At 36.0% G+C, this 15,000-nt stretch overlaps 1 protein-coding gene across 1 annotated transcript in view; it reads right to left on the reverse strand.

Moving 5' to 3' along the window:
• LOC135219899 (EF-hand domain-containing protein 1-like) overlaps positions 1-15,000 on the reverse strand; it is a 301,233-nt gene that overhangs the window by 53,587 nt on the left and 232,646 nt on the right. The window contains exon 4 of the mRNA XM_064257095.1: positions 14,589-14,664. The gene's annotated coding sequence lies outside the window, so the exon portion shown is untranslated. The remainder of the gene's footprint in view (positions 1-14,588; positions 14,665-15,000) is intronic.

The raw sequence follows: 15,000 nt of genomic DNA on the forward strand, positions 1-15,000 counted from the left end.
TGTTTCAGCATTATTTTCGTATACTGTTTCATTCCTATTTCTCGTTCCTATTATGACTTGCTCTTTGTTTCCTGTAGTGATTTCGTGGGAGATTTTTAAGATTACGCTCCTTCAAAAGGATGCATACATCTCGGTACTTGTTCCTCTAAAGACAAAACTCTCAGGAGAGCGATACACATTTTAGCAGGTCCTTTGCACCAAATTCTTGAGAAAACTTACCGTTTTTCGTAACTAATTTTAACAAAATATTCAAGATACTTGTAACTAACGTGAATAACGCCGTTAGTTTTTTTAATAATTGCAACAAATGTGCAATTTTTTAAATATCTAATTTTAAACAAATTTTTAACGATAACTTCAGATTCTTGTAGCTAACTTTTACAATCCTTGTAACAAATTTCATCATCTTGGGGCTCCTGGTAACTAATTTTAACAGCTTCAGGAACAAAACAATTGATCTTTACCGAGAATTTCTTTCCATCTCCGCTGATTTAGACAAACTCATTTTTCTAAGCCTACAAACTACTTTGTTGTTGTTCTTGTTTTTGTTGTTGTTCTTGCTGTTGTTGTTGTTGTTGGGGGAGGGTAGGGAAAGCCATAAGGACGAGCTGAGTTAAAGACAAAGGAATTCCAGGATAGGATATTTATGATTGATTTATTTGAATGCAAATGTAAAAAAAACAAATAATGTGCATGTTAAACAGTACAGAACAACTATTTCTAATAAAACATAGCGTATTTATATAAATTTTCGTCGGTGAAAAAACGGGCGATTTGACCGTAGATTTTAGCACGCGTCCCAAATAAGCTGGAGGTCGGATCACGCCTTGCTCTTTTTAAGTTTTGGTGTGGACATATGCCATCCTTTGTGTTAAAATGATAGATACATACATAAACATAATCAAGTGAAATGGGCTTATACAAAGACATCAGCTGGTTTCAATCCAACAGAATCACTACACATAAAGTGGCACTCAAACACGACATTATTACTTAGGTTTCATTAAGACTGTAACTAAAATCAACGCAAAGAACATGAAAAAGGGCCAAATTACAGTGATAAAATGGATGAAACGATAGAAAAAATGTTTCCTTCAAAACATTAATTGTCTTAAGGTTTACTCATATCTAATTCCTTCCTCCGTCTGTCTCTTATCATTCTCATGTCCCCCCCTTCCTCTTCTTGTTCCCCCCCTCTTACCCCCCCAACCCCAAACCATTCCCTTACCAATACCACATGACTGACTAATAGCATATTTTCCTTCCAAAGATCCCGTGCTGTTTTCACAAGCGAGACGAAGGTCGCAAGAGAGCTGCAAAATGCCTCTGAGGCGAAGAAGTAACTTACTAGTTACAGGTGCTGATGCAAGCAGGGGACCCCTGGGAGGGAACTTCGGCTGGCCCAAACAAAAGCACAAGGAGAGAGAGAGAGAGAGAGAGAGAGAGAGAGAGAGAGAGACCCTTGATCACCATCAAACCTAAATATCAAAATTTTCCTTCATAACAGATAGAGACGAAGAGAGAGAGTAGAGAGAGAGAGGAGGAAAAGAAAAAAAAAAGAGAGGACAAGAGAAGAGAGAGAGAGAGAGAGCGAGAGAGAGAGAGAGAGAGAGAGAGCCGACCACCATGAGAGGAGAGAGAGCCTTGACCACCATCACCTGAATATCAAAATTTTCCTTCATAACAAGAGAGAGAGAGAGAGAGTTGAGAGAGAGAGAGAGAGAGAGAGAGAGAGAGAGCCTTGACCACCATCAACCTAACTATCAAAATTTTCCTTCATAACAGAGAGAGAGAGAGAGAGAGAGAGAGAGAGAGAGAGAGAGAGAGAGAGAGAGACCCTCGGCCACCACGCACAAAAAATAAATGATCATTCATAAATGTGTGTGTGTATGAGAGAGAGAGAGAGAGAGAGAGAGAGAGAGAGAGAGAGAGAGAGAGAGAGAGAGAGAAATGGTAAAATCATGGTACCTTTTCTGGTCCGTCTGACCAGATTACGGTCCCCGCGGATGAAGTCTCCCCGTCCCAAATATTTATTACGTGTCTTAAATATTTATTGCCACGTCAGCCTAATATTTATAGCTTTTTGCAAGCAAGGTACATGACAGGTGATGGAAAGGGAGCCGCCTGAAATGTGCATTCGTAAGTAATAAAGCAAGAAATAAAATTAAATTGTAAACTTGTCTTGGAGACGTATAAATATTTCCCACGTTCCAAAGAATATGGTGAATGTGACCGCATGAATTCGTGTGAATTCAAAATTGAAATATTAATTGCATTAGACGAATTTTGACGTATTTTGACGAATTTACGGGTGATTTCTTTCTCATTCACTTTAGTGCCTAGGTGTTTATCAATACTGAAGTTCGAGATAGCACAAGTGAAGGATTTTTCCAAGGCAAAATGGAAATATTCAAAAACAAAATCTCCACTGATAACACGGTCTCCAAAGAGTAGCTGTTACAATATACAGAATTACAATGATCAGCGAAAACAGGGTACCATATTCCAACAATTGAAAGGAAAACCACAATTATGATCATTATTATTCTACGCGCCCAAATAAAGGAAACATCCCAGTACGGGAAAAGTAACTGAGAAGTAAAGAATAAATGAGAATTTACGCCCATCAGGCATACATTGAAATGCGTTTCCATAAGCCCATTTTTATTGATGCTTTACAATGCTTTACAATAAGTTAAAAAACTGCCGTCTAAGTTCAAGTTGACATATTGTAGGATATGAAACCCATTGCAATCTATCTTTAAATAAACCCCTCTTGTCAGACACCCAGCAAATTACTCATCTATTCTTTTTCCTGTCTATGAACACACTAATCTGCTTTTGAAATCAACGCAAGAACACATCTGTTTTCAGTTCTCTTATTACGTACTGATTTCACCGTCCACTTACAACTGACAGATCACCGCCCATTAACAACTGACGCAGCTCTTATTCAAATCGCTGTCCACTGCTGGTATGAGACCTTGAATCCCAAATCCGATTTTATGCATTTGTTATTCGCGATGTGTTGAAATGTAAACACGGGCACGAGATGGGGGGTGGTGGGGGAGAGGTTGGGAATGGAGGATGGGTGTGGGATGGTATTTGAGCTGCTGTAGATAACATCAAACTTGTTTGAAATTCTTTTTAGTTACATTGCGCGGCACTGAGATTTAATATTATTCCTGTGTAGAAGCCTGTCATGCTTTCGTCATGGTGTTGGGTTGTCGGTGTTGTTGTTGTTAATAATTAATAATAATAACATGGAAAAACTAGAGGCTGAAGTAGCTCCGGGACTCATGCAGAAGAGTGTGCTCCTAGGAATAGCGCACAGTAAGAAAAGTGATGGACTCCTAGGGAGGCAGGATGTAACCCGGAACCCCACATTATAAAAACCACTACCCAGTCGAATAGGATGGCTGTGAGGGACCCCCAAAAATAATAATGATAGCCTATATTAACAATATCATTATTATCATAATCATATTAGAGCAATATTAATGTTGATCACAATTCATTATTATTATTATTATTATTATTATTATTATTAAAAATAAAATAATAAATCTTTCTAATCTATTAATACTGATAAAATAATATCTTATAAACAACCTCTGTGGACAGAAATCATGCAAAACGAGCTAAATATCTAAAGAAAATAACAAAAACTTAAAATTGTTTTTCAATACTTCAATGTAACCTCAAAACTCATTTACAAACTTTTAAAACACACACGCAAAATAAATCTAATGGAGTCGTATTTCAAAAATTCATAAACAAAATTATCCTTTGTCTAATTTCATCTCATCTGCCGAAAGCTTTGAAGAACCTTATTCCCACGTTTTTGGAATTTTCAAAGTTTTTTTTTCACATGACTTTACTTCTTATCACTTGTTGTTGTTGTTGTTATGGAGGTTATAACGTTTTTTCTGTCACTTGTCTCATTCTGCAGGATGATTTGCCATTGGAGTCCTCTTGGTTTTATCGACTGTTGACTCTGTCCATGAAGGTTTTCAGCTGAAGAATTAAAGAATAAAGAAAGAACTCACTCCAGAGTAGAAAGGAATGACGCTTACACATACAAAAAACGCATTATTTCCACACATTTCAATAACAACTTCCATTTCAGTACTGGCACCAATCTCATACCCATCTTGGCCTGAATTCCACTTCACTGGATATGCATGAATCTACATTTTCACGATGTATGGATTAGTAGACTGACTTTTAGTTTATTCAACTTTGCTGCTCTCAGTTCCTTGGACATTTAGTACTCGTAGTACGATTCACATTTGCATAAATATCTAGAATAATTGTGAAATCAATCGCCCAACCGGGCAGATGCACGAATCAATTATAATCTCCCTTCGTGTAGGATATTCCTAAGGTATAATCTTATGTTCGTAATGGAGGGAGTCTTTGTTTTCATAACCCTTAGTAATGCTTTCTTATTATCACTAAGAGAATACTGTGTTTTTTTCTGTATTCTTCGCGTAAATAAATATTTTTTTATTTTGTTGTTGTGTCACGGGGTCTAGTATGAATATTTATAAATATTTTGAATTTCTTGATATTCATTTTGTATAATGCAAATAATATAGGGTTTCTAGTTTTTAAGAATTATATATATATATATATATATATATATATATATATATATATATATATATTTAGAGTATATTTATGGCCTAATATTAGTAATTATAAAAAATGACGCGTATGTATGTGACAAAACTTCATTATATATATCATATATATATATATATATATATATATATATATTATATATATATATAATATAATATATATATATATATAATATATATAATGAAGTTTGTCATACATACGCGTCATTTTTTATAATTACTAATATTAGGCCATAAATATACTCTAAATAATATATATATATATATATCTAGTATATATATATTATATTATATATTAATTCTTAAAAACTAGAAACCCTATATTATTTGCATTATACAAAATAAATATCAAGAAATTCAAAATATTTATAAATATTCATACTAGACCCCGTGACACAACAACCAAATAAACAAAAATTATTTACGCGAAGAATACAGAAAAGAACACAGTATTCTCTTAGTGATAATAAGAAAGAATTACTAAGGGTTATGAAAACAAAGACTCCCTCCATTACGAACATAAGACTACACGAGGAATGAGTCACGTGACAGTAAAAGATTAAAAAAAAAAAAGTAGCACCAGGAAGACAAATAAGTATGATGACAACAGTACTTATAAAAAGCTAAGAAAAAAAAAAGTCGTACGCTACAATGAAATACTATGGGAATGCTATCTTGAATTCTTAGCATACCTCAACGATACGTAAGAAGACCTCTGACTCATTCACTACTACTGCCACCACCCACTGGTATCCCGGTAATGATACTGGAATTGCTAACACAAGCCACGAAAAACTGGAATGGTGATATAAAATGATTGATTATGCTGCATCCTGAACGTTGAATAATAAATAAGAAGTTTGGATCCACCTTATTGTTTGTTTGTATGGTGTTTTTACGTTGCATGGAACCAGTGGTTATTTAACAACGGGACCAAGGGCTTTAAGTGACTTCCGAACCACGTCGAGAGTGAACCTCTATTACCAGTAATACACAACTCTAACCACCTCAATGGAATGCCCGAGAATCGAACTCGTGGCCATCGAGGTGGCACGCCAGATCCACCTTATTAAAACGTTTACTGATCTTTTAAGGTTTATTTCCGTTCACTTTTTATCTATCCAACTTTTTTCCTGGATCTCAGTCCCTTAATCAAGCTTCTAATCTATCGCTCAAAGAAATCTGTTACGTAAAAATATAAGTATTGTGCTTTCTTTCAGTTAAAATAAGAAAGAGAGGAGGATTAGGAAGGAAAAACAATAAGAAACAATTAAAAAAAAATGCACAGAATTTTTTTCGGCGCAATCGAGTTTTCTGTACAGCGTGTGATGCTGAATGCGCCGCGGCCCATGTAACTTTCAGCCACTGCCCGTTGTTGGCCTTTCCTATAGCACTGTCAGACGCACGATTATGGCGAACTTTAACCTTAAATAAAATAAATAACTATCGAGGCTAGAGGGCTGGTACGTTTGATGATTGGAGGGTGGATGATCAACATAGTAATTTGCAGCACTCTAGCCTCAGTCATTTTTAAGATCTGAGGGCGGACAGAAAAATCTATCTCAATAGTTTTCTTTTACAGAATACTAAAGGAAACAAAGAAAATATTAACGGGGGCTGAACGATAGTTTGAATTAAGTTCTTACTATATATAATATATGTTTATTGCCACACGTCATCCTAACTGCTTCGTCGGGAGTTGTTGTGAGTTTGTACGACCCAAGAAAAACAATACACTGATATCAACAATTTGCTCCTACAATGAGCAATTGCATTGTATTGGCAATGACTTAAACCTTGTTTTCATTCTCATGATCTAGTGATGTATGTTCATCGTAACGTCAAAATCTCTCTCTCTCTCTCTCTCTCTCTCTCTCTCTCTCTCTCTCTCCTCTCTCTCTCTCTCTCCCTTCATGCTCCACCACTCTGACTGACTGCAATAGTACAATTGAAGCACTACCGACATTAAGCCGATGGAGTTGATTTTAACTTTATCTTGTGACTATAATTACAAAGAGATTCATCTCTAAACTGTGAAATAATTATGAGCTAACACCTAAATCTGCACGATCAATATTACTTCTGCTATCAATGTACTGCAATTTATTTTTCCTAAAATTTCGAATTTGTTAGGCAGCATTTTTCAGGGTAAATTTAGGATCTGCAGCAACAATATTTCTTTTCATCATGAAATATGAATTTATAGAGACTTGCCCCTTCAACTCTGAAAATATATTCATCATCAATAACATTGGTATACTTTTCTTTATTTTAACTCTCATTTTTGCCAACAGTATAAACCACTCTACTACATTTTGAAAAGTAGTAATACCAAACTGCTGACATCTCGGCTTTATAAATCTTCACGTCAATCAAGACAAGTCCTCATACAAAAGTATTATCTTAATATGTTTGACAGGACCAGTATTACTTCATCAAGGAAGAATGAAAATAAAACCCAAACAAAACAAAACGCAGAAATTAAAACTCATAAAACAGCAAAAGCTGTAAAACCACCGGAAAGCATCTAATCTTAATTTGATATCAACCTCCTGCTAAGCTTCTGAAGTGAAGAAAACGGTTCGACTTGGCAAAAAAAAAAAAAAAAAAAAAAAAAAAAAAAAAAAGTCATGAGCCCTTTAGATAAATGACCATTATCATTACTTTATCGTTGCAATTTATATGAGAACATACCAACTCGTTACTCCATTACCACTGACATAACCACGAAACTCCATTGATTAAATGTAGATATGAAGAAAAGAGATTGAAGCACAGTTATTTGGCCGAGGGAGCTCTTCAACACGCGCGAATAGCAAGTCCCACAGGGCCGCCCTTCGAAGCCCGGTCCCCGAATACGGCCAAACGGGTCTGCGACCCATAAGTCACTCGACCTGTCAAACGGCGGAGACCTCTTTTGCAATGCCACCCGGCGCCAGTTGTGTGTTTGCGGGCGAAATCACGCAGCAGCGGGCATAAAAACGTCCCGAAGACAGGATCATTCCCCAGCCACGAACGCCAAACCCCAATGAGAGAAGGGACGAATTCAGCCGAAATCTGTGGGTGATATTAGAGGGGTTCGCGAGGAGGCTCTATCTATAGACGCCCCTTCTGAGAATTGTCTCAATATAGGAGACCGACTCAAATACCCCCTCTACTACCTCCTCCTCCTCCTCCTCCTCCTCCTCCTCCTCCACCCGCCCTACCCCACCACGGCATTTGGCCCCATAGAATTATCATTAACCATCCTCCTTTCCACATGACCTGCTTTCCTGCGAGTTGTCAGTGGCGTTGCTTCTGCTGCTGCTCTTGACGGTGATCTTCATGATAAGTAAAATGATTGTGATGGAAGCGCTATAGATGACAACCACCACCTTTACCCATAATCATAATGCTAAAGCACATATACGAAATATTGAACCAGACAAAAACTTCTCTCAGTTTCCTTCTGGAGATTGAGGAAGAAACCCACAAAATGACTGAGTATAGCTTGTTTACTTGTAAGTAAAATGATATGTTAATACTTACAAGTAAACAGGTAATTTTGAGGGTTTCATTTTCAATATGAAATATATACGAAAGCCCAAAATGAATTATAACTTAAACCTTTTATTGTACGAAAGAAATCTTTGGTGCGAACTTCCAGTATTCGTCTTATGACAGTATGTCCTGCGATCTCTTGCGTAATACTGCTAAACACTATTACTACAGCTACTGTCATAAAAACAAATACTAAACTCTCCTCGTTTATGAAGGCTACCAATGGGAACCGACAACAGGGACCGAGAGAGAAACGATAAAGTCATTTCAAGTCCTGTTTACAACCATTCACTTCTCTGCCAACATGAATTATGACTGAGGAAACAATTACAACTAAACTGACAGAAGAGGCCCTTGCATGACAATAAGACAAACGTCAGTACTGTCAGTCTCGACGATGGAAAATGACTTATTTTATATATTTGTGTAAATACGCATACATACAAATTATATACATTAATATATATACACGTATATACGTATGTATCATACTCGTATGTATATATGAGTGTGTGTGAACTATGTATACAGGTTTTATATATATGAAATAAAATCTAATACCTATCTATATATCTATCTATATATATAAATATATATATAATGTGTGTGTGTGTGTGTGTGTGTGTACATGTATACACAGGTAAACGTATATATTAATTACTTATATATTTTATATTATATATGTATAAAATCTATGTTCACACACAATATTAATATCAATATCAATATATATATATATATATATATATATATATATATATATAGTGTGCTCATGTGTAATGTAGGGCTCTTTAAGCTTTAATCCTTTTGAAATTGAACTAATAACAATTACCTCCTTTCATCTTTCAGTAATGTCAAGTGTAATGCTCTACCTCAACCGTAAAAAATGTTCTCGTTGTAAATTTGCACTTCATAAAACTATCGTCGTATCGAAGAAGGCATAAACTCAAGAGTGGCTGGCGTACCCATTTTTTTTAAAAGAAACTTTAACAGTCACTGAAATAACAGGACAATTCATCTCGACCCACTGTGGAGGATTTTGGCACTTGAATAGGCGGTGGGCAATTTCTGACCTTCACTCGCTGGTTCTCGGTGTGTTAGAAGGAATCTGGGTTTCCATGGTATTGCATACTTCTCACCAAAATGACTACGAAATGGCTCCGAGTGTGTGGGATTTCCATTTCTCTACCAATGTCAAGTATTCATTCTCTTAATAAAGGAGGACATCCGGTTCGATAGGGAGAGGATGCTGACTGCTATTTTACTTAATAATAATGTGTTGCTTTCCTTTCTGATGCCTCCGTCACATGCCTGAACTACTCCTCATAACAGCTTATTGGAACTATCCAAAAGTAAGGGGATACCTACATCCTACAGGAAGGAACGTGAAGTTGGTCCTACACGTCTGAAGGTCACACCACATTCCTTCAGTGCACAGTTATCTTCCTACTACACACCTGTGGTGCCTGAGTGAGCAGGGCACTTGGAAATCTGTCCACACGCAACTGCTCTTGAACAGTAATGGACATCAAGACACAATAATAAAATACATAAAACTATAAACATCTCCAGAATGCAAAAGAATGACAGCCCAAAGGGAAAACCCACTGTGACTCCCCTAAAAAATTCAGGTGCTCAGAATCTGATGTCATAATGAATTATGAAGGACAATAGAGAGCTTCTCGCAGAGAAAAAAAACAACATGTGACTGACAGAGTAAAATAAATTATCCGAAGTTCAGCAGGCAAATGCAATTCCCTCGAACCCGAAGCTATCTGTCAGTTACACCACCACAACTCTCGCGAAGACGTCTGCAATGCCACGGAAACAATAGTGTCATCCTCTGATGCTTTACAAAGGCACACAACTGACGGTGTGAAACTATACAACTCTTGAATGGGTCCGAAATCATTCGGAGTTAACTGAGATTCCTCAGCATCTTTGTTGTAAAAGAAACTGTCAATTCTTTTTGCAAAGACCTCAAATCAACGTGCTACAACAATATGAATATGCAGCTCACAGAAGATGAAGAAGAAGAAGGAGAGAGAGAGAGAGAGAGAGAGAGAGAGAGAGAGAGAGAGAGAGAGAATAAACATGAAAACTGTGGAGAGCATATAATGCAACATTTTAGAAACAACTGTACCCACAATTCACAGACCAGAGAGAGAGAGAGAGAGAAGAGTGAGCGAATTAGAGAGATAGAGAGCGTAGAGAGAGAGAGAGAGAGAGAAATAAATAGAAAACTGTGGAAAGCATATAATGCCAACATTTAGAAAGAACTGTACCCACATTCCCAGACCAGACCATAGAGAGAAGGGAGAGAGAGAGTAGAGAGAGAGCGAGAGAGAGAGAGACAGACAGACGAGAGAGAGAGAGAGAGAGAGAGAGAGAGAGAGAGAGAAATAAATATGAAAACTGTGGAGAGCATATAATGCAACATTTTAGAAATAACTGTACCCACAATTCACAGACCAGACCAGAGAGAGAGAGAGAGAGAGAGAGAGAGAGAGAGAGAGAGAGAGAGAGAGAGAGAGAGAGAGAGAGAGGAATAACGGAGAAATAAACATGAAAACTGTGGAGACAGCATATAATGCAACATTCTAGAAACAACTGTACCCACAATTCACAGACGAGAGAGAGAGAGAGAGAGAGAGAGAGAGAGAGAGAGAGAGAATGGTTTACGAATAAGATCAATCACTACCGGCAATTCGAGTACCATACCTTATGGCCCGCTCTGTGAACAATATCCAACGAAGTACTGATCAGAAAGAAACTGTCAAGAACAGCTGATTACCTTACCATTTGACATGTTTCTTAACTCGCTGGCAACTGAAGGAAACAAAGTATAATAATATTAAAATAATTAAAAGTACCACCATAAAATTGTTGTTAACTTTATAACTGTATAATGAGAAATATTCCTTATATATATAGTATATATTATATATAATTGAAAATAAGGTATTGCAATATTAACATGAGTAAAAAGTTCGTCATCAACATTTAAAACTGTTCAATATTCGATATTATTCTTGTGAGATCAATTCTCCAAAGGCGACAGCAAAAAGAGATTTAAGTTACATCTGATGACGTCACACACAATAGGGAGATTTCCACGCTGAATTTTTAAGTTTTAAATAATTTCAGTTGTTGTTGGAACAATTCAATTTTATTAATACTTCTGTTTTCCGAGAGACCTACCAAATTTAAAGCATCATTGTAAAACTCTATAATTATATTTACACAAACACACACATATTTATAATATAAAATTAGAGATAAACTACGAAAGCTCCAGATGTTAACAGCAGCACCCTTAGTTGTATTATTATCCAGAACAGCAACAGACGAAGCACGAAAGCAATGGAAAGAATGTGCTATTCGCGGACGGGCTTCGTTGGGAAGGAAAAATGCTGAAGACAGGCAAATGTTCCGCGTCAAGCGACCTCAGTCAGTTACTTAGTGTAGAGACTGTGCGTTCATATATATATATATATATATATATATATATTATATATATATATAATAAATAATATAAATAATATTTATTATATTATAAATAATCAAAGCTATAAATGTCGCTTAATATACATGAATATGAAGTTGTGAATTAAACATGGAAAGGTAAGTTACGAGGGCAAACGGGAGAATTAGAAGAGGGCAACAGAGGCCAATATTCTCGTTGCAAATTCTTCTGGCTGTATTAAAATATGATTCTCTAAATACTGTCGTTGCAGATTCTTCTGGGTGTATTAATCCATAATTCTTTAAGTACTCTCGTTGCAGATTCTTCCGAGTGTATTAATCCATAATTCTTTAAATACTCTCGTTGTAGATTCTTCTATGTAGGTGTAGTAAACCATGATTCTCTAAAAATTCTCTTGATTCTCTATGAACTTTCTGCACTTCCACCTAGATGAAATGATATCATCCGGTTAAAACATAAATAACGTAGTAGCGCATAAGAACAAGCTATGCGCACGTTACATATACGTAAATGAAACATGGGTTTAATAATCCGTAGAGTGTTTGATAACTCGACCTTCCATTTTCCAAAAAAAATTTTTTTATCATTACTTAATCTTTGCAATGTATGATTTGGTAACAACTTACGGTGATATATTAGTTTTCTTCGAAATTGGAGCTTTAATAACAGTACAATATCTGAACCCGACAGCCTTTTCAGGTTGGTACTTAAAAGAATTATATGGCTCCTTCAATTCTTTAACACCTCTCATGAATGCTTTTTATGTCGTTTAAAAATGACAACATTTAACTATTACTTTGGAGTGGTTATCTAGACACGCTGACGAAATCTTCCAAATACCAACTCAGAACTTAGATAATAATATTCTTTCAAGGAAAAAAACGATACAAACGGATGCAACACTACTAAGCAATGCTTGAAGATTCCAACGAAACTACAGTTTCAAAACGGTTTCTGATCCATCCTGTGCCGGCAAATGTAATTTATGACTGTAAGTAACACAAAACTATGAAAGACACAGAAACAAGCAAACAAACAAACACACACGCACGCACACACACACACACACACACACACACACCACACACACATATATATATATATAATATATATATATATATATTATAATATATAATAATATATACTTAATATAATATATATATATATGAAACACTTGATGTAGACATGCTATTAATTCTACATTCCCCTGCCTCCTCCCTTCCCAGGGGCTTTTAACCCGTTTTACCTCCCCTCCCTCCCTCCCCCCCCCCCTAATCCCCCTAACACCTTTCGTCCGTCACACCACCTGTGGCATGACACTGCACGGCCTGACATCACGATAACAATAGTGACTCAGGAGCACTGGCATGTGGTCTGTCATGCCACCTAACACGTCGTTAGTCATTCAGGGGAATCATTCCGTAGAGGAAGGTTAGTTGAATAGATGGGGCGTCTTCTACACAGAATTAAAGTGGGGGTTACGTGGAAGTTTTGACATCAAAGAGCTTCCGTCATTTCATTCTTGGGAACAGCTTTATTTTCACCTTTTTTAAAAATCGTGTGTCTATCTATATTCTTACCGGAATATTTACTTTTCTCCATTATTTTACGATTCAAAAGCATATGCTTACGCAGAGATACTAAGTTATATTATGTTAAATTTACCTAAATTCACTAATATATATAAGTATATATATATATATATATATATATATATATATATATATATATGTATATATATGTGTATAGTAATGGTAATCTTCTTAGGCATGAAGCTATGGTAATTCAATTGTATTCCTCATTGGAAAATGAAAATGGTTTTATCTCAGAAAATGCCCGACAGTTTCGTAATCCAGTGGACCATTTTCATTTTCCTATGTGGAATACAATTGAAAATATATATATATATTATATATATATATATATATATATATATATATATATAAAACATACGACTTTTCCCTCCTCAAAAGCAGTGAGTGGCTGGGATGAGGATGCCTTTAGAAATGAATGTGATGAAAGATGATAAGAGGAGGAGAGGTGAGTCACAGGACACACGAAACAGGGAAGGTATAGGAAGTATACAAAAAAAAGAGTAGTGTCTAAGGAAGCCAAAAACTGGGTGGGATGAAGGGTTTGTTCGCCAACTTTTCCTACTGAATGTGACGTTTAGATGCTGATTGTGGAAAAAAAGGTTACAGTTGATCATTTGTTCTCGCAGTATGTTAGGTGGCCGAAAAAATTGTGTTGATTTTTATCCTGGTGCCAACCATATTAAGGGAAAATAATTAATGTACAAAAATAACTTACAAATATAATATATATATATATATATATATATATATATATATATATATATATATATATATATACAGAATATATGATTTTTTTCAGGGAAACATAAATGACTGAAAAGAGGCAAATTCTATAGTAAAGAGGGGGGGATCCAAAAATGCTATGCGAGGTAAAATGAGATTCTCGAGTTTTGTCTCCCTTGGTCAAATGATTGTTTGTTTGTTTGTTTGTATGGTGTTTTTACGTTGCATGGAACCAGCGGTTATTCAGCAACGGGACCAACGGCTTTACGTGACTTCCGAACCACGTCGAGAGTGAACTTCTATCACCAGAAATACACATCTCTCACTCCTCAATGGAATGGCCGAGAATCGAACTCGCGACCACCGAGGTGGGACGCCAACACCATACCAACCATACCACTGAGGCGCTCCTTGATCAAATGAGATTCTCGAGTCTTGTCTTCCTCGATCAAACATAAATTCGTCGTGCTTTGAAGTTAGAAAGATCGAAAACACACAAACACACATATATATATGTGTGTAAGTCTGAGACATTTCTGCTAAATTGGATTCATAAACAGCGAGTAAAAAGTTCACAAAACAAACAATTAAACTTACCTTTATTTCTAAATTTTCTGAACAGGAGATAAAGTACTCTTCTTCGTCAGACGAAATGGACAACCAACCCAACGCCCTAGTGGATAAGAGAAAAGAAACACTTGATAAACATTTACGTCAATGACAATAATACAGCTATAATCAGGAATACAGAAAGGAATCAGTATCCTCTCAGAAATCTGCGACCGACATTTCCCATAGATTTTAATCTCAACTGATCTGACTGAATATTCGAATTAAAGTAAAAATAAATATTAAGAAAAAATCCCGCCTTTGAAATAATGAAGAAATGTCTTGATCAGTATTGGGATTATCTAAAATTATTTTCTAGTAGTTTCCAAAAGACTAATACCCCCTACAAGTATGGAGAGAGAGAGAGAGAGAGAGAGAGAGAGAGAGCGTACTATTTTCT

This window comes from Macrobrachium nipponense, chromosome 1 (assembly GCF_015104395.2).
Source record: "Macrobrachium nipponense isolate FS-2020 chromosome 1, ASM1510439v2, whole genome shotgun sequence".
In the NCBI taxonomy this organism is placed as follows: Eukaryota; Metazoa; Arthropoda; class Malacostraca; order Decapoda; family Palaemonidae; genus Macrobrachium; species Macrobrachium nipponense.